Here is a 21687-nt window from a genome sequence, read left to right on the forward strand (position 1 = left end):
CCAACTAATAAGTTTCCTTTTCAATAGCAATAATATTCAAGGTGCTTCATGAAGGAGATCAAGGGAAATATGCACATCTGATACATATATGGTAAAATGCTACAAATACATCTTGTATGGTTGATAATAATTTCATTTTATAGTATATTAGAATGAAAGACATTGGGAAATCTAGAGATGGGTATGATTTGAATTCTGTTTGATAAAAATTGTCAAAGCTTTTTGCAAATCCTTGATTAAAGAGATTAATGTCCCTTGAACCACAGCTTTTGGTGGCTTTTAACTGAATCAAAGCTTTCTGTCTATTTTCAACGGTTTTTTGTTATCCACCTATCCAATCTCACACTAGTTCTCAGTATATACTCTGAGTTGGTTAAACTGTTTTCCTATCTATATCTATATCTATATCTATATCTATATCTATATCTATATCTATATATGTATATATCTATCTGTATATATGTATATATATATATATATATATATATATATATATATATATATATATATATATACACTCTTGCCTATTCCCTTTCCCCCTTAAGACAGTGGCTTGTATCTTCTCTTAACCAACTTTCAAATTACAATATTAATATACAATGCTTTCCGAACTTTCCCATCTTACTGATGCCTTCACTCCTAAAACAGTGTAGATCCTGTCTTTAATTTAATGACAGAACACATGATCATGTATTTTCTTTTATTGTTGTCAATGATTTTTGCATCCTAATTCTATCTTCCAAATGGTGTTTCAAATTCTGTAACAACTAATAAATTCTATATCTCTCATGACACCCAGCAAATTTGGATAATGCATCAAGTGAGTGTTGCTGATATAACATGAGGCTTGACTTTGTTTATTCTTGTAACAGTGATCACCCAAATAAGTTTTTTCTGGCAAAATGGGTAGAAAGGAAGTGAGTTTATTTCTTGCTTTATTCACCACTGTCAATCAGTCACAAATGAGTACACTCATTCTTATTGGAAAAATTCCAAAGGGTTCTTGGGAACCTTCTTGATTTTAATAACATTGCTTATATGTCCATCAGTTGAACCCTTATGCTCACGTTTAGTTTTGTTAATGGAGAACAATTTTGCTCAAAGCAAATCTCAAGTTTGAAGACCAGGCATCACGTGACTCAAATGATTGTCATGAAACTACTATAGGCACAGGGATGCTGGATGTTCACAGCTATCCAGGGAAAGAAGTACTGAGAGGCCTTGCCATAGATCCAGCAGATAAGTGCCGGGAAGAGGCAGCCCCACTACAGGAAGCCATCTCTCTTCCCCCCTCCCCACTCTTGGGTTCTGGGCTGAGGCCAGGGACTGTCCGGAGCTGATCTCGGGCTCCCATTGGCCGCTGTCTTTTGTGACGTCACGATCATGATGAGAATTGATGATCGGACACGCTGATTTCATTGTCTGAGGCGGCAGTGGAGATCCAGGAAAAATCTCGCAGAATCCGCCTGCTCTGGCCCTGGTCTCATCTTGGATCCTCTGATCTTTTCCGTGACCGCACCACGCCCGAGGTAAGCGCCTAACCTGGGTTGTTGTGAAGGGCAAAGGAGGACTTTCAAGACACTGGGATAATGTGCCCAGTAGGGGGCCCGTAGGGTCTGTGGCCTAAAGATAAGGCCAATAAATTGGTGCGGCTTCTTGGAAACCAACTGCTTCTACCCTCCCAGCAAAGCCTGGCAAAGAGCGTGAAATTAGAAAGGAGCGAGGATGGGGATACTGTGGGTATTGCCACACAGTGCAGGACCTTGCCTAGAAAGAGGGCGATGGCTGGGACCTACTATTGGCCCGACAGTAAGAGAAACTGGTGCCTATGCTTCTGAAGAAAGGACGAGATTGAATTCTACCACTTCTAGATTTCACTGGACAGTAGATTTCTCATAGCCCCACTCAAATGCACCGAGGACGCTGCGCCTGCGCATAAGCACTCTGATTAGAGGGAGGGGGGCGGTTCACTGCCGGGAGAATGGGCTTGGAGATTGCGCAGGCGCCTTTTCCCTTTAGCTGGAGGGGGGTGGGGCTGAGCTCTGTCTGAACTGAATAAGGGAAAGGTTAAGGATTTGGCCTTGAGATGTTTCAAGTGCCATTTGAAGTGCAAAGATCTTCCATTGGTTTTTGCATCTGGCCTACTGAGTGTACTCAGAACCAAAATGAGACTGATAAATTTGAGAAAGCAAATTCTTAATTTCCAGATACTTAGGTTCTATGTAAAGGAATGAAGTTGAAGAATTTACAGAATAAAGTTATCAGATAAGAAACGGTTTGGGATGGGGAGGGGCACACTAATTTTTTCAAATAAATCCAACTCTCAACCTTTAAAGAGTTTCGATTTGGTATGACATTTGGTAATTTTGAGCATCACTTTGGAGATTCAGAGAAATACATTTTACCCACCTGTCTGTTTTTTCTTCATCTTAGCCCCAGCTGATAAATCTTCATTCTCTATCTCAGATTTGGTCCTTTCTTTCTTCCTTCTTCCTGTGTGTTTCTGCTAGAACCATCTCAGTCAAATTCTATTTTAAGAGACTTTTTCTAGCATCCCTTCATTGGGAAGGGCTGTGTCATTCAGCTGTTTCAAGGAACAATCTGCCCATCTGTCCTTGGTGAAAGATTGTATAGTAAGGTTATTAGTCTCCCATCATGTTCTCATTTCCATTTTACAAGAAAATCTGGATTTTTCTCCAGTTTTTAAAGTGAAGAGCTTGTCAAATACTGGAAACTTTTCCTTCGACTGTCTTCTCACAACCATTCTTTGTCTACTGCTTGGTCTCATCTCTTCTTACTACTCCTCTAGTAACTAAAGGAGCTTCCTAGACAGTATACACCTTTGCTCCAAATACTTAATTCACTGGACAAGACTATGATAAACACTACTTCAATGTTATTTTCTCTAACAAGAATATTCTTGGCTTCCTATTATCTATTATTCCAATACAAACTCCACCTAGTTTGCAAAAATCTTAATTTGCCCTTTTGAATGGGCAAATTAAGCACCTATTTTACTTTATTTTTCAGTATATATCTCCCTAATGTTTCTTGAACAATTTCTTCTTTAATTTTGCTTCTCACACCACTATCACCACTTTTACCTAGCTTGCCTTCTATTTTACATAATTTAAATATTGTCCATCTTGGAAGCTCTATTCAAATTATACCTTCTGTTAAGTACCTTCCAAGTGTAGTTCAATGGCTATATAGATCATCTTTCCTAAAATTATTATATCTGTTCTTTTGTCACTTTCTTCTCCCCTGTTGTCTACAGTCTTATTGTGCTCTCTCTCTCTCTCCCTCTCTCTCTCTCTCTCTCTCTCTCTCTCTCTCTCTCTCTCTCTCTCTCTCTCTCTCTCTCTCTCTCTGTGTTTGTGTGTTATTATGTACTCTTTAACTGGACTTTATGTCTTCAGGGGTTGGAAAAAGACCAGCCAGTTCTTTACCAACTTCCCACACACCTAGCTGACTAATGAAAACAGTTATAGACATTTAACTTCTTTTTTTTTTCCTTAGAAAACAATTTCCTGGGGAGCTAAGTAATATTGTTTTGGAGAGAACTACAGACACGTAAAATCTTAGTCATCATTAGTCAGGCAAGGATTCCTCTGGTGACTAAACAAACCTGACTGTGAGTCAGGGAAAAAAAGCATAATGGATATACCTGTTACATGAGTGGCTTTTGAATATGCCATGTCCTCATAAACAAGACTGAAGGACCATTATCTCAGAAGTAGCTTAGTTTGTAATTCTTTCCATTGCAAAGACACTACTTAGAAATATTCCATCGCTCTATACTTCTTTCTGATCACATTGTATCATGCATCATCTCTTGAAATCTGTTATGAATCACTGTTTATTGCATTATACTTTTAATTGCTATATTAGAGTGACTATCCTTGATAGTTTCCATTTGATAGCTAACAGTTTACATATATATATATAAATATATATATATATATTCCTTGGAATTAAAACTTCATTGTTCCACAGAGCACAACTTTTGCTTGAATGGCAGTGTAGTCATAGTTTAGTATAGAGGTTTTTGTTTGTTTGATCTTTTCTTCTATTACATAAATTATGTAAGTTCTTTCAAAGTAGTTTTAGTTCATAGACAACCACTATAGTAATTAATATTTATATTTTTAATTTATTTGCATGCCAATGGACAGAATGATTCAGTTAGGCAACTCTGAATGAAGTGTAGGGCTTAAGGTTGATAATATAGCTTAAAATATCAAAAATGGAAATGTGTCATTTGTGCTTTAAGGTTCATCATATGATTCATATGTGTAGAGAAAATCAGGTTCTTTTTTCTTTTTCATTTGAGTGGTAGAATTTGAGCTAGGAGGGATTTCCTAGTGATAAGCCTGTTCTCTCATTTTCCATGTCAGGAATCTGAGGCCTAGAGATATAAAGTACTTTGCTAACACTAGTACCAAACATTGTGTATTTTATATACATTATCATAATCTTAAGCAGTTTATTGTATTTAAACCATATAACTTACCTCTCAAACAGTTTCTAGCATTATCCTCCATTTCAGAATTGAGGAACTGCTGGCTCAAAGTCATTGATTTACCTAGGACTACACATCTAGGACTCAAATTTCACAGTCAGGACCCATGTGTAGATGTATATCTGTTTGACTTGTGATTGTTAATCTATTCTGAGAAAGGGAACACCATGAATTTTTGGTGGATGCTTAACTAGGATCCAAGTCTCTGGTATCCTGGCCTAATGTGGTATGTGTGTGTGTGTGTGTGTGTGTGTGTGTGTGTGTGTGTGTGTGTGTGTGTGTTGTATATTGTCCATGAACCATACCATGTGTGCAAAGTCAGTCATGTATAAGCTTGATCCAATGGCGTATGCTTATATTTTATTAAGTATTTTCTTAGTCTTGGGTTGGAGAGATAGCTCAGTGGTTAAGAGCATTTCTGTTCATGTAGAGGACTCAGATTTGGTTTCCAGCACCCACAAATATTCATAATTCCAGCTCCAAATCATCCAGTGACTTCTTTTGACTTTCATTGATACCAGGCAATCACAAAGTACATATGCATACATGCAGGCAAAACATTCATACACATAAAATAAAACATCAATAAATCTTTAGGAAATATAGTACCTTAACAATAAAAGGTGATATGAGATTTTGCTTAAAATTATTTTTTAAAAACACTGAATCCAGCCGGGCGGTGGTGGCGCACGCCTTTAATCCCAGCACTTGGGAGGCAGAGCCAGGCGGATCTCTGTGAGTTCGAGGCCAGCCTGGTCTACCAAGTGAGCTCCAGGAAAGGCGCAAAGCTACACAGAGAAACCCTGTCTCGAAAAACAAAAAAAAAAAACAAAAAAAAAAAAAAAAACACTGAATCCATTCACTTTAAATTTGTATTGTAGAGAGGATATTTTTAAACAATGGAATCCTCGACATGATAAAATTTTGAATTGCTGATGTTGATTTTGTAATGGAATCAGTAAAAACTGAAATTAGTGGTGGCATGCAATTCCATTGAGTACACTATATTTAGACACATTGCTTTTTGTCAGTAAAAGGTGATGAATCTAGAGTGATTCAGATACACATGCATGCAACAGCAATTAATGGAAGAAGAGTCCATTTATTCTGAGTAGCACAAGGACAAGTATATGAAAGAGTTTGGAGGGAAGAAAGGGAAAGGAGAAATGTTGTAATTAAATTATAATTTCAAAAACAAACAAAAAAAAGATTTATTTATACCTTAAGAAAAAGAACACTGCTGTAACAGCTGTAGTTGAGATTTGCCTTAACATTAGAATACTAGACACTAGCCTAGTAAAATTAGACCCTGAGTTTGGTCCCCAGCATTATACACACACACACACACACACACACACACACACACACACACACAGAAAGCTGGAAAGTGTAGCATTCAGAAACTGTTACAGGCACCCTGGAACCTTTCTAGTCATCGATAATACCAAGGCAATAAGGTAAAACACATCTGTGTAAATAGAGTCATCATTGTGCCAGCCAGTAGAAAAACTGCCTGGATTTAATCACAAATCTAAGTATTTGTACTGTGTCAGTCAATCAAATACTACATTTACATCTGCCTCCTGGAAAGGTATACAAGAGTAGTTGCTCTACTTTCTTGGACTCTGTTGTTTACAACTAGTTTTATAACCAGATGAATTGATCTAGAATCTTTACTCCTTTCATTTTTCAGAGTGACAAAAAAAATTCAGGAAACTATCTCTTTAGTTTCTCTTCTCTTGGAAATGGAGAAATTTTCTTTTGAAACGTTTTAAGCAGTCCTGCATATATGTGACATACATACGCCAGTAGACATTTTTCCCATGTAGACAAGTATTTTGGGAGGGGGTGTTTGTGCAAGTTCAGACAATAAGTCACAGAACTTGGACATAAAGTAGGGTGTTACTCTAAACTACACACTTTAGTGTTGAAACCTACTTTATTTTTCAAATATTTATACACGTATATATTTTTGTATATATCCACTAACTTCTCCCTTTCTGAATCTGTAAAGGCTATGACATTTCCACGATTTTCTCAGTGGATGAATTTTTTTTTCTTACGCATAGGAAAAGCTGAGACTTAGGGGAAAGAGGTCATCATATGACCCTCTATTGGTTTTAAATGGCATAAAGTAATAGATTCATATTCTTTACTATGTCAAAACAACCAATGGTGTGAACACACTTCTTCATTGAGTTTTATGAAACAATGCATTATAAGATTATATGCTTTCAACTACACTAATTTATTGCTTTAATATTTTCTATTTGGTTAGCTGGATCTACCTATTGCGTATTTTATGATGGAGTAGCTGCAACACTTGAAAAAGTAATTATCTAAGTCCTATCTTCAAAGTAGCTTTGCCCTTTCATAGACTAACAACTTTCTGTGTCAAAGTCTTCATGAAAGAGCATGATTGGTAGAGACCTAGGAGACTATAAAATGTGGAAGAAGAAATATGTTCTACATTAGTGGGAAGTATTACATTAGATATCTGAATTTTCAGCCTTGACTCATCTCTCCTCTTCTAAGATGACAATACAATCACTTGAATTATTTTTTAATATATGGTATTTTATTTAGAACTCCCACCCTTATATTTATTACTGACATATGGTACCACAATCATGAATGTATTGAAAAAGTCTGTGTCTACATCATTTTTGGTTAGGAAAAAAACATTTCAAACTTACCTCCAGCATCACTAAATCATTTATCCATAAATTTACTTTTCCGGTTGGGTTTAGAGTATTTGCGTCTACTAAATATTAGATAGTCAAGGAATGCTCCATGGAATAGAAGCATGGGCATCACATGGAAAAGGCTTAGAAACTGCAAATTTCTGTCCCCACTCCAGACAACTTTCTCACCATCTGTATTTTAGCAAGATCGCCCAGGTGGTCTATATTCATGTTAACATCTAGATCAAAGCCAGAATTCCTTCACTACCTATACTTTTGAGAGCTGGTGATCATAGACAAACATTTCTTCTTGTCCACTTTCACAAATGTAGAGAAATATGTAATCAAAATATTTTCCATTGTACATTACCTGACTAAAGTATATCAGGTTCCTTCCATCACAAAGTTTATATTGTTTCATTAGAAGGATGGCTTTAGTTATATAATCAATTAAATTGTTGCGTCTAGATGAATCCACTTACTTTGATAATAGCAATGGCTTAATTATTGAAATAATACTTAGCCTTATTACTTGACTCATAAACAGAATCAACAAAGTCTCACAAAAAGCATATAGCTAGATATATTGGGGCTCTGTCAACATTATTCAATGGAGAAACTAAACAGTTTTCTGTTTGTTGCTTAGGTGTAGTACCATAAATTTAGTGGTTTAAGAAAATATAAATTTGGTATTGTGGAGAATACTATAACCCCAGAACCTGCAAGGCAGAGGCAGAAGAAATACAAGTTTGAGGCCAATACTGGCTTTTTTAGCAAAATATTGCCTTGAAAAAAACAATAATGATGATGTAAATGCATTGTGTTATGAAAGGGATAATTATCAAATGAGTCTCACTGGATTAAAATAATTTTGACAGTAGACTTTCCATTTTGGGCAACTCTAGGGAAGAACCTATTTCCTTGCTTCTCTCAACTGTTGGAAGTTATCCACATTTCTTATCTTATAGCCTTTTTCTATATTCAGAGCTGGCAATGTCTGATTAGTTCTCTGACATTTCATCATTCTTGTTGCCATTATGGCTCCATCTTCATATTTAAGTACCCTTGTGATTACTACATTTAGTCCACTCAAATAATGTGGAATTATTTTATTTATGGTCATTGACTACTAATATTAATTCCACCTGCAACCTTAATGTACTTTTACCAATCAACCTAACATTTGCAGGTTCCAGGAATCAAGGCACAAACTTCTGTGTTTGTGATGGAAGACATTATTTGGCATACTATAAAAACTGGTAACTTTTTGATACATAAATGATGTTAACACTTAATCTTGTTATCTTAATGTTGAGGTGATTAAGTAGTGGTGTGGGTTGAATTGTGCTGACCACTCATATGTCAATATTCTACTCCCTAGCATCTCAGAATAAAGTTTATTTGTAAATGAAGTCACTATAGATGCTATAAGTTACATAAAGATAAGTTCATACTGAAATAAAAGGGGCATGTAATCCATTATGATTGGTGTCCCTGTAAAAGAGAGACATACTGGATGAATGTCATGTGACTATATATATATATATATATATATATATATATATATATATATATATATACATATATACACATATATACATATATTATGTATATGGTATCAACAAACCTTGAAGAGAGACCTGGAACAGGTCCTTCCCTCACGTTCTTCAAAAAGAAAGAACTAACTTAAGATTATTTGGAGGGTATGGTTCAGTGCAGTCCCAGTATGTGCAAGGACCTGAGTTCCATAGGGAACACTTCTGTCTCTAAAAGGAAGCAACACCCTAACACCCTTTTTGCAGACTATCAATCATATGGACTGTGACAGGATAAATTTCTATTGTTAAAGTTAACCAGGGATTTTTTTCCCACTTTGTTAGACCAACTTTAACAAACTTACTTACTAAAGATTGTCTTTAGGGTATCCAAAAATATTTATTTAATAATGCGTTGCATAATACCCCAAGTTTTTACAAAGTAATCTAGACATTAAAGAGCTTATGTTGTGAATTAGATATTTTTGGTAAAATAAGTTCTGAATATGTTACTGTATTTCTCTGATCTTTAGTTTACAAATGATGCCACAATTGTTATATTTACTATAATATAATATAAGCTTACTTCTAACTTGTAAATTCTATGATTCTATTAGTTTACTAACTTATTAAATCTATGCATCCATAGAAAGTACCAAGTGCATGTCAACTCCTGAAGCTTCTATAAAACCTTTCTTCAGGAAGCTATCTCAACTGGACTTGTCCGATCACTTTACTGCTCACTTTCTAACCTTCTACTTTCCTTGGAAGTGTAAACATTGTACTGAGAAACATTATTCTTTGGAGTCTCTTGACCTTTTCTTAATCTGTTTAAGATTCATTTTCAAGCATGACATAGACGCGCACAACTCTAGCCCCAGCACTTGGGAAACTGAAGCAGAAGGATTGTGAGTTCAATAATGATTACTTGGGCTGCCTAACAAGATTGTTCTCTGAAAACAACAACACACACACACACACACACACACACACACACACACACACACACATACACACACACACGCACACACACACACATCATTGTAACAACAACAAAATGTATGTTCACAAACACAGCACATTAATGGTATATACATAAAGTATATACTAAGATATTTCGAAAATGGCTTCCAGATTACCTACATTAAATATGAATGATAAGATAATAATTGCTGGATATGGTCGAGATCAGATCATGGGTAGTACATTCTGTAGATTCAGATCTAGTATGATTGCCACAAAAGAATAAAATTATAATGAAAGAGTCAGAAAACATTTCAGCTGTGTAACAGTCATTCCTACTGTTTCTCATATCTCGGTGATAAAATTAGCTGAGAGAAAATGCCAAGAAAAGCATTAGGAGTTAATGTTAATGCTCTTCTTTGATTACATGCATGATAATAGCTTAGCAATAACATGCATGCTCAATTGTAATTCTACAAGCTTGCCATAGACATAGGACAGTATCTATAAAACTGAGATCTTTAGATACTGAAGTAAGTTAAATGACTTATTTTCAAATGTCAAAACATGATTTTTTTTTAAATTTAGAAGTTTTATTTCACTAATCATAAAAGAAATGCCATGTATATACACAACACACAGAGAGATATACACTTCTGCCATGTGTACATGCACAACACCCACAAAGATATGTACTTTTTTAGGGATGTAGCTCAGTTGGTAGAGTGCTTGGTAGCATTGATAAGGCCCTAGATTTGATATCCACCATCACATCAATGCAGGTCTACTACTATGTGACTGTAATTGCAGCACTTTGGAGGTAGAGAGTAGAGGAACAGAAACTCAAGGTCATCCTTGGTTACACAGCCTGAGCATTAGAAAAATAAAACAAAAAACAGAAAACAAAAAACAGAAAAAACAGTCTTTACCCATGACTATTTAATTTGAGACTGTTCTCTTATGAGGCTTTTAAGTAATAAAACATTTTCTCACTTTATTAAAAGTGTTTATGAAGATAATTATTTGTTATTTAAATGACAACAATTATATGTATAATTATATATTTGTGACCTACAATAGTTAGAGAGACACAATCTCTCTATGTATCCCAGTTTGAACTCCAGCTCATGGTCCTCTTGCCTTAACCCCCCAAAGTGCTGGAATTAATAGTATACACCATGGCATCTGGCCAATGTGATGTTCTAATATATGCACATAGTGGATGGCTAAATCAAGCTAATTAACCTACATATTACTTTTGTTCTGAGAACATTTATAATCTATTCTTCTATCACTTTTTTAAAGTTATTTCATTATTATTAACTACAATCATGCTATACAATAGATTCCTTGAATCTAACTGAAATATAGCCTTTCATCAATATCTACCCACCATTTACCCATCCCCAACTTTTGACAACTGTCATTCTACTGTGATTTTATGAGTTCAAACTTGTTTGGATTCCATATAAAAGCAAAATCATGAAGTATTAGTTTTCCTATTCTTGGTTTATTTCACTTAGCATAATGTCCCCCAATGTTATCCATGTTGTTGCAAATGATGAGATTTCCCTGTGTTAAGGCTTAATAATATGTCATTGCATACTTTATTTAGAGACACTCAGATTGAGTCCACCATATCTTGGCTACTGTGAATAGTTCTATAATGACAAGGAAGTGCATATATTAATTTCATTTCTTTGTATAGATGCTCAGTAATGGTATTGCTGAATCATACAAGAGTTCTATTTTTAATTTTTTGAGGAACCTCCATACTGTATTTTATAATAGCCATACAAATTTAACTCTTTAACAGTTTTCTTGGGTTCTCTTTTCTTTGAGGGAAATCTGTTTCCAGTATTAGATAAAAATATGTGTTTATTTATGTATTGTTTGTCCACCAAATCTGTTTGTTTATGCAATGTTACCTAATTACCACTAGATGGTGTGCTTTGAGGTACTCTTCCTAAGTCCGAAAAAACAGCTTGTATACATAATATTTTCCCCCTAGGATTTTGTAGGGTTATATAAACTCAGGAAAAGGAGATATAAGAAATCAGGAGTGAAAATGTGGATATTCCAGTTCTCTCTATCAAGACAAACCTATCCTTAACTTGTAATATAAGCTGTGAAAATCTGATTTAGTAAACATTAAAAGAATATTTAAGGAAAGAAATATGACACTAACCTTTTTTTTTTTTCTTTCTCGAGACAGGGTTTCTCTGTGTAGCTTTGCGCCTTTCCTAGAACTCATTCTGTAGTCCAGGCTGGCCTCAAACTCACAGAGATCTGCCTGCCTCTGCTTCCCGAGTGCTGGGATAAAAGGCCACCAATCAATAAAATTTTGTTCTTGGAGTAGGGTAAGAAGAGAAATTGAAAGCCAGGCGGTGGTGGCGCATGCCTTTAATCTCAGCACTCAGGAGGCAGAGCCAGGTTGATCTATGTGAATTTGAGGCCAGCCTGGTTTACAGAGCCAGGTCCAGGAATAGTGCAAAGCTACACAGAGAAACCCTGTCTCGAAAAACAAAACAAAAAAAACAAAAAAAAAAAAAAGAAGAAGAAGGAGGAGGAGGAGGAGGAGGAGAAAAGGAGAAGGAGAAGGAGAAGGAGAAAGAAGGAGAAGAAGAAGAAGAAGAAGAAGAAGAAGAAGAAGAAGAAGAAGAAGAAGAAGAAGAAGAAGAAGAAGAAGAAGAAGAGAAATTGAATGGTGTTATATGGATAAACATATTCTCAATATGATACAAGGTGAAATTATTTTACTTGCACAGTTTGTTTAGGTATAATAATGTTAAAAGAAGCATAATTTAGTCATGAAAGATGTATGAATCAAGGTGCTTGATTAATTTATCAGGCTGTACAATGAATCACAAGATATTAGTTTCTTGTTATTCTAGATGTGGGAGGGCTGTACATTTGTTGTATGAAGTCAGTGCTAAAGATACAAGGAAATATTCATATATTGGAACCTTATTTATGTTTCTGCCTTGTGCTGGAATATCTGAAGTTGATCTTTCTCCTTTTAATAATAAGTTGAATATTGTCCAAATATATGAAACATCTTTATAGTTTACAGACAGTTTAATTTTTATCATTAACACGTGATAAGTACAATGTCTTAAAAGCTGATAAATTATTACTGATTGAGCATTTTGAGATCAAGGGCATTTACTTGCTGATGTATTTTTCTCCTTTGGTACAAACATTTCCTAAATTCTTCAGAATTTAAACATTAGAGCTGTACATGGTAGATTATGTTGGTAATCCCAGCACTTAGGAGGTTAAGGAATGAATATTATCGTGAATTTTAAGCTAGGATGAGATATATAGTGAGTTCCAGGGTAGTCTGGGCTACAAAGTGAGACTCTATCTTCTAAAAGACTAAAGGACTCATATATTAGAAATTAAGCTATAAATGTGGGTATCTCTGCCGGTATGTATATTTTCTTACATATTTTGTAGATCAGGTATACATAAAATGGGCTTGCAATGTTTACCTGTGCCACTCTAAATGTAAATGTAGCTTTATGAACCTGGTAAACATAAGTAATTATACTGAATTTAGGTCAAGACATCTTTTATTCAGTGGTCTTTGGTACTACTTACTAGTTCCACAATTTTGGAACAGATAACTGAACTCTAGGACCTAAACATCCTCAACTGGATAGTGGGGTTATAAAACGTGTCTCATGATGAGTTTTCTTCACTGAAATACTTGCTAACCAATAATGTGCTATGTATACTTATCTTAAACTTAAAACATATTTATTTATTTGTTTGTTTGTCTATTTAAGAAGCAGGATTTCTCAGTGTAGTCTTGGCTATCCTGGAAGTAGTTCTGTAGAACAGCTGTTCTCATACTCACAGAGATCCACTTGCCTGTCTCCCAAGTGATGGAGTTAAAGGCACACTCAGTGAAAGGGTGTTAATAACCTTCTCATAATGTTTATGTAGCTAACTAGTCATTCTGATTGGGAATAATTTAACAAATACTATTCCTTACATTTCAAGGAGGAAATAATTAAGGCACCAGAATACAGAAGGATTATTCTAGAAGACTATTTAAACCACTGTTGTTACTTCATTATGTATGGTCATGAAGATTAGAAAGCAACAGGATGAGACTAGAAATGGAAGCTTTTATTAATGGTTCATATTGAAACTTTAGAAATGCAAGAGTATATGAATGAAGATTGGAAGTGGTGTCATATATCTGTCATCTCAACACTTGGGATTATCCAATTGCTAAAATCCAGAGAGACAGAAAATATGAAAAACAGAAAAAGAGATGGGGGAACTACATTTTATAATGTACAGGGAAATCACTAAGAATGTGGGACCTCATTGTAAACAAGGTACAGATCGGTAAAGCCACCCCTTTTAAACACTTAAAGAAAAAAATAATCTGTGTGCTGGGGATGTTAATAGAGTGCTTGTTAATAGAGACCTTGTGTTCAATATCCAGTAGAACATAAACCATGTGTGGTGGAGAACATTTTAAATACCAGCTCAGTAGGTAAAGACAGGAGGCTATAAAGTTCAAGGTCACTATCCAATATATAACAAGTTTGAAACTGTCTCAAACAACCTGAAATGGTGGCCTACAAGATGACTAAGTTGCTTGGCCTCTGCACAGACCTGACTATCTGTTTCTAGATCCCACAAGGTGGCAGGAGAGAACCAACTCTAGAGAGCTGTCCACTAATCTCCAAGCACATGTGGATGGGGAGGGGAAGAGGGAGGGGAAAAGAGAGAAGAGAGAGAGAGAGAGAGAGAGAGAGAGAGAGAGAGAGAGAGAGAGAGAGAGAGAGAGAGAGAGAGAGAGAGATATTAAAGATTAAAAAAACAGACAAGTGGATTGAGGGGGCAGAGGGGAGGTGGGGGAAGGGAATAGGAGGAGAGGAAGGAGGGAAGACTTTGGTCGGGATGCAAAATAAATTCAAAAACCTAAACTTTTAAGATAAATAAATAAATACATACAAGTGCAATGCAATGTAGTCCTTGGCTACAAAGTGACTCCTTGGGTACAGAGTAAGTGCAGGATTAGCCTGGGATACATGAGAATCTGTTTTGAAATGAATTTTGAAATCAAAAATGTCAAAGCAAAATAAATGTAGTTCTACTTATGCAAGAGAAAAATATTTCAAAAATATTACAGCGGTAGATGTACACTAACAAGAATATTAAAGAAAGTTCTATATTGAGAAGAGGAAAATGATAGAAAATTGAAATATGGAGTTTGTAATAGTAAAAATAATACTGGAAATAGTACATCTATGAGTAAAAATGAAAGACTTTTCCATTTTAAAAAATCATAGTAAGAAAGCACTCTTTATTTTTTATGGAAAGTTATTTGAAGCTTTAAAACCTATTTAAGAAGAAAATTTTTTAACAATAAAATAAATGCTGGTGAGGGGAGAAATTACGGTATATCATTGGAATACTCTTCTATGTGAAGTAGTATTATATAACTTAACATGGAAACGAGTTTAAAAAGTGTACCACTGTCTCCAAGGAATTGACTAAAATGAGGAAACAAAGAGTGATGAGTCAATAGGTTAGACTCACAAAACATTTAATGAATAAAAAAATCATGAAAAATAAACAAAGAATGGACAGGACAAATAGAAAATAGGAAACACTTAGAAATATTATACACTTAAATTCAACCATATTGATATTTATTTATAACATTTGAAAAACTGTCAAAATATGCCATCTAAAAGGCATATACTGCTTACAAGTAACTCACTTAAAATGAAAAAAAACAGACAATTAAATATGAATGAATGAAGATGTACCATGAAAAGAAAGTTATATTTTAACAATATATTAAATAAAGAGAATCCAAAAAGAAAAATATTAGTAAGAATAAAAATGGCCATGCTTATAAATGGATAAATTAATTAAAAGAACATAAGAATCTTCAGTGCTTTTTTTTTATCAAATAATAGTACTCTAAAATTGGAAACAAAAACAAAAAGGAAGCAGGCAACGACACAATTGTATTCTGAGAGCTTACCACCTTTTCTCAGTGTTTGCTACAAACAGAGTCGAAAAGTTAATTACATAGTTGACTAGTACACTCCATGAAACACAACAAAATTCATGTTATTCTAAGGTGCACATAAAAATTTGATCAGCATGGACCATATTTGGGGATATAAAACTGTCAAAACGAAAAAAAATGAACTTATAAAAAGGATGTTCTCTGGTCAATACAAGAAATTGAAAATCAATAATTGAAATATTTGGGAAATCTCTACATTTTTAAAAATAAAACATTATACACACTACAAGGAAAATGAAGGCAATAACATTTAAAGGTTGAAATACAATAAACAGAAAACAGAAAAGAAAAGAATGAAGCAAAATTGCTATCTTTGAGAAAAGACTATACTATACATAAATTGTATATAGGGCATTTGCCAGAAATACAATGAATTAAGCATAAAGTTAAAAACTATTAAAATAATCCAGAGTAAATTGGAAAATACCCACGCCTGTAGTCTGAACAGAGAGGTAGATGAAGGAGGATGTGGAGTTCAAAGTCACTCTCAGCTACATGTGATTTTAAAGTCAGCCTGGGGGAAAACATGTACAAATTTTATCAAATGTTACATGGTATTATGTTTATAAATAAATAAATCAACAAGTTGGAAAGGAGGTATCAAAAAACAAAATATTAGAGTCAAACAGTGATTAAGTAGTGTATATGTTTAATTATCTCAATATATTGAGTATCAGTGTACTAATTACTCTAAAGACATTGATTGCTTTTTTAAAAATCTAAACTATCTGCTTTATTAAAGGATCTGCTTTATATTATCATCAGAGGTTAGAAGGAAAAGGACAGAAACTATCACTTTGTGACACAGTCATATGAACAAAACTGAGGTGTATAGATTAATATCAAACATAGTTGAATGTAGATGAAGGAATAACACAAGGAAATAAGATGGCTTTAGAAAATGGCTATTGAATAAAAGTTCAGTATACCAAAATGTATGACAATGCTTAAAGGTCTGTGTGCTGAAAAACAGATTTCTAAAATACGTATAGCTAAGTCTAATGTAAATAAAAACAGAAAAATTCCACAATTATGCTTGATGACTTGATTCTTTCAATAACTGATTAAAAAGGTAGTCAGAAAAATCAGTAAGTATATAGAAGACTCAAATAATGCTATGAGCCAATGTAACCTAAATGACATTTTTAGAAAACATTCATGCAAAAAATACAATACATAGTCCTTTAAATGTACGTGGAACATTTATCAATAGAGAATACATAAAACTTAAAAATTAACTTACTTCCCAAGAAATTTTAAAAATAAAGGCAAGGAAATTAGAATTTAGAGAAATGACCACATATGAGTAAGTTTCCCCTTTTGTGTAATTCAAAATACTTTCTCTGCTTACAAAGTAGAAATCAATAACAAAATATATAACATGTAGATATTTTAACTAAAAATATAAACAAAGGGACTTTGAAGTACCTTGAACTGAATGGCAACTTTAAAGTGTTACCACAATTTGCAGAACATGAGTGAAATGCTACTTAGAAATAGAAATATCTAACAATAATTGTTTATATTTGTGAAAAATAAATCTCAAAACACTGGTATAAGATCTTTCCTAAGAATCTGTGTAAAGTGATACTGCGTCCAAACAAGCCAGAATAAAGGGAAGGGTAAACAGGAATGAGTTAGAGCAGAAATCAGCATACATGTAAATGAAGACAGAAAAATGTTGACAAAATCAATGAAATGAAAAACTAGTTCTTTCAGATCAATATAAGTGATAAACTTCGTGCCAAGCTCCCAAGTACGAGGAAAGAGACACATTACCAATACCAAGAAAGAAAAAGGTCAGTGACTGCAGATTCTATAGTCATTAGACAAGTATAAAGGAGATGGAATAAATAAATTCACACTTTTGAATTTAGCAATTTAGATGAAATGAACCAATTCCCTGAAAGACACAGAGTACCAAACCACATACAAACTGGCAAAGTTTAGCTAATATAGAAATGTGATTTGCATTTTAACACTTCACAATGATGACAACCATGGTATTATTTTGAACATTCACGTGTGTGTGTGTGCGAGAGAGAGAGAGAGAGAGAGAGAGAGAGAGAGAGAGAGAGAGAGAGAGAGAGAGAGAGAGAGAGAGAGAGAGAGAGAGCCAGGAATCAGTTCTCTGCTTCTACAGTATGGGGCCAGGGGCTCTAACTCAGGTCATTAGGCTTGGTGGAAAGCACATTTATCCTCTGAGTTATCTTATTGACCCTCCATAGTAAACTTGGTAATTTTTTAAACAAATATTTAAGATAAAATAAAGCAGTTATATGTAATCTTTTAGTATATGTGTGTGTGTGTGTGTTTCATCACTTATTAGCTTAGTGCCCACATTAAATAGAGTACAAGGGAACCACAAATATCCCTAAAAATATGGACTTAAAACTTGTGATAACAATATTTAGAAATCAACTCAAGTGATGTATAAAAACCGAATGTACAAACCACAAGTGGGCTTTATGCTATGAATAAAGGTCAGGTTTACCATGTCAAAATCAAATAGCATAGTTTACCATGTCAAAATATTAGAGGACAAAAATATTGTCATCTCAATAGATATGCAAAGAGACATGAAAAGAGTAAGTACCCATTGATGATGATGGTATTTCAAAATACAAGACATTTTTATTAAACTAATAAGGGTAATGTTGGTAAATCTACAAATAACATTGAATTGAATGGTGAAAATTTTAATCCTTCCCTCTAAAATCAAACACAAGGGGGAAATGTTACTCTTATTAAGTAAAAAACAAAAACAAACAAACAAAAAACATGCTGTAGTTCCTAGCTAGTGTAGTAAGGCAACAAAGAGAAATAAGAGACATAAATATTGAAAAAGAAGTAAGCCTATCTGTGTGGATGGTAGAATGGCAGAACTTTAGAACATACTAAGCAATCAATAAAAAGTTTCTGGAAGGAATATGTGAACTGTGCAAAGTTGTAGACTGCAAAGTCAATGTACTAAAACAACTGTGTATCAATAAAATAACAATGAACATCTGGAAATTTAAAAATTAATAAAATTTACAGTAATACTCTATGGGCAACTAAGAAATACACTGATATAAGTTTAACATTACATGTATTTGGTATGTATACTGATAAACCAGAAATCAACATGTAACTAAATATATTAATGAATTAAGAGATATAGTAATTCTAACAATGAATTTCATTAAGCTGATCTATTGGTTCAGTATAATCACAAACACAATCACAGCAGGATTCTAAACTAATTCTAAAATTCATATGAAAATGTATTGTATATAGAATAGTCCAATTTAAGCATAATTAATATAACAAGCACAATTAAAGGGGAAAACATTGACTTCACCAAAATTAAAACTGCTCTGTGAAATGTATTTTTAAATGTCAATTAAAATACAAAAATATAAATACATTATTCCCCCCTTCCCTTTCCTCCCAACAACTCACCCCACATTTTCTCCCTCCAACAACTCTCAGGCCCCAGCCCCTTACTCCCTCTCTAATTCTTTTATTTTTTAATTTTTAAATTTCTGTTAGACTTTTTTCATATGATATATTCTGTTTATTGTTTTCCATTCCCCAACTCTTCCCTGATCTACTGGATGTGCTTCCTCATGGGAGGCCTTGCCTTCTTATGGGGGAGAGTGGGGAGGCAGGAGGATGGAAGGGGGGATGTTTGATTGGTGTGTAAAATGAATGAAAAAAATTTTCTTAATAAAAAAATTGAAACTAAGTTAATAAACTAATAACCAAAGAAAGAATAAACAAAACAAAAAATAGCTTATGTTCATTTAATGTAGACAATCATAACTAGGATGGGTAGATATAATGACATCTTGTTCAGATGGGTTATCTAGTTGTTACAGTAAAGAATGAATTTATGTAACTTGAAAGAAAAACAGCTCTTTTGAGCAAAGAGTCCTTTTGCTATTAGTGCTGAATTTAAGGGAAAGACTAAAAATTCCTTAGCATTTCTTGTTACCAGAATTATAGATGTGTTTGTTGCTCAGTCGCTTCCATTTGAATATTGGTTATCAGTGGAGAAGTCCTGTTGTTCTTTATAAGGGTCATATGATATTTGGGTAAGTGTAATGACGGCAGCCAGCCAATAGGAAAATAATCCATCCTATATTTCAAGGGAGGTATCCTCACACTTAGGTATCACCTGCATCCTGCATCGTAGGCTTTTTGCTGTAGGTACAGCTACTCAGGAAAAGATCAGAATGATTATCATGGTTATGCATTCATAATTTGAAGTTTTCCACCCTCAAAATCTACCCCATGATACCTGGCTTCTAAATCAGAGGAGGTATTTCAGGTATGTGACTTCCATCTTCTGGATCTTCTTCAGTTTGTGGTTGAGCCATTTGGGCACACTCAGAGTTGGAAGACATAATAATCAAAATTGTTTTGATGGATACTGTCCCTATCTACTGTTGCAATCATCCTTGAGTGTTTGGTCAAGTTGACATCCACATTACTGAACATCCTTCAGAACTCTCCTTCATAAAGTTAATGGAGGTATTTATTTCTGAATGTTCCTGAAAAAACTCTACTCTCATTTCTCTTGTGGCCTCTCCTACATTTCATTTTCTCTAATCAAATCTCTTAACAGTTAGTGAAGTGCTTATGTGAGCAAGGAAAAAAAATAGCCCTAGTATACTGTAGTATATGGTTACACTTCATAATTCATTAATTTTTATTGGATAGATTTGCTATTATAAATATTCAGAGTAGGGTAAAATAATTTACATTTCTGTATTAACGAACTTGATTGTTTCACTGCACTGTATACTAGGAAAAATGTTTAGTTTGACTGAGGTTTTTTATGGCAGTTTTCCTAATTTTAAAGAACCATTTTCCTCAAGAAGTCTTTTTATGTGACAGATTTTTAAACAAAAACCTTAAGCTCCCTTAATCAAATTATAAATGTTCTTTATAAAAATACACTACTATAATTCATCCTTTTAAAAATAAAGTTTGACCTGTCATTTACTTGTGAAACACACAAAGTTTTTAGTACTTTGTATTACATATCTCATTTATTGGCAAGAAAAGTAAACTTGCTTTGTCTAATTTTGATGGTGTCAATTTAATTTAAAAATATAGAGCTTCCACGTGGTTTTAATAAGTTATACTAATTTTAAATTTTCATTTAGATACTATAGTTATTAAAATAATTAGTTTGGCTAATATTACATAAAGCAAAGACACACTCACATTTATTAACCCCTTCTATTGGTTTCTAATCTTTAATGAAATGTTTTGTTGAGCTGAGCGTGTTTGTGAACCCTAGTAATTCCAGCATTTGGTAGAAGCAGGAAAATAAGAAATTGGAGGCCATCCTGGGCTACATGAGATTCTATCTCAAGAGCAAAAACAAAACAAACAAAAAAAATTAAAAAGAGAAGTTTTTTTTAATAAATAATGAAAATCCTTTTATCTCAGAATGAGAAAAAAAAAAGAGTCCCCTTTGTTTCCGAGCATGGCTTCTGACTGTTAAGACATATGCCAGATGCTTTTTTTGACAAAGCACAGTGAGTGTCCCTGTTGGTAATTGACTGCGTATGGCTAACGCCATCTCTGGCTTTACTAGCCATAAATATTTATTTCAGTGAAAAACGTTTTCCTCATGTACTGACACTAACCAGATAAGAGCCTGCCTCTTTTTTTTTTGCTTTTCTTTTTCATTTTCTATGTTTCTGACTTTGAAAGTTGGAATTTGTGCTTTTGTAAGCGAATTAAATGTTTGTCTATATTTTTCAGGGAGAAGCTGTCTCCCTTTAACACACCAATTACTGCCCATTCCTGGGGATTAATTTACTTAAATAAAGTGTACAGCACAGAAGCACTGAAACTGTATCAAGAAAACAAAAGTGTTCAAATTCTACACCTACCAAATTTTTATTCCACTTTTCA

General features: G+C 34.0%; 1 protein-coding gene across 4 annotated transcripts in view; it reads left to right on the top strand.

The window, feature by feature from the left end:
* Positions 1-1377: 1377 nt before the first annotated feature.
* Positions 1378-21687, top strand: part of Hdx (highly divergent homeobox) — a 112115-nt gene continuing 91805 nt past the window's right edge. For 2 of the 4 annotated variants that reach the window (XM_076561680.1, XM_076561681.1), the window contains exon 1: positions 1401-1529. The gene's annotated coding sequence lies outside the window, so the exon portion shown is untranslated. Of the gene's footprint in view, positions 1530-21687 lie in introns of all 4 variants that reach the window. The other 2 variants (XM_015990246.3, XM_076561682.1) reach the window with 2 other exon arrangements.

Source organism: Peromyscus maniculatus, chromosome X (genome assembly GCF_049852395.1).
Source record: "Peromyscus maniculatus bairdii isolate BWxNUB_F1_BW_parent chromosome X, HU_Pman_BW_mat_3.1, whole genome shotgun sequence".
NCBI lineage: Eukaryota > Metazoa > Chordata > Mammalia > Rodentia > Cricetidae > Peromyscus > Peromyscus maniculatus.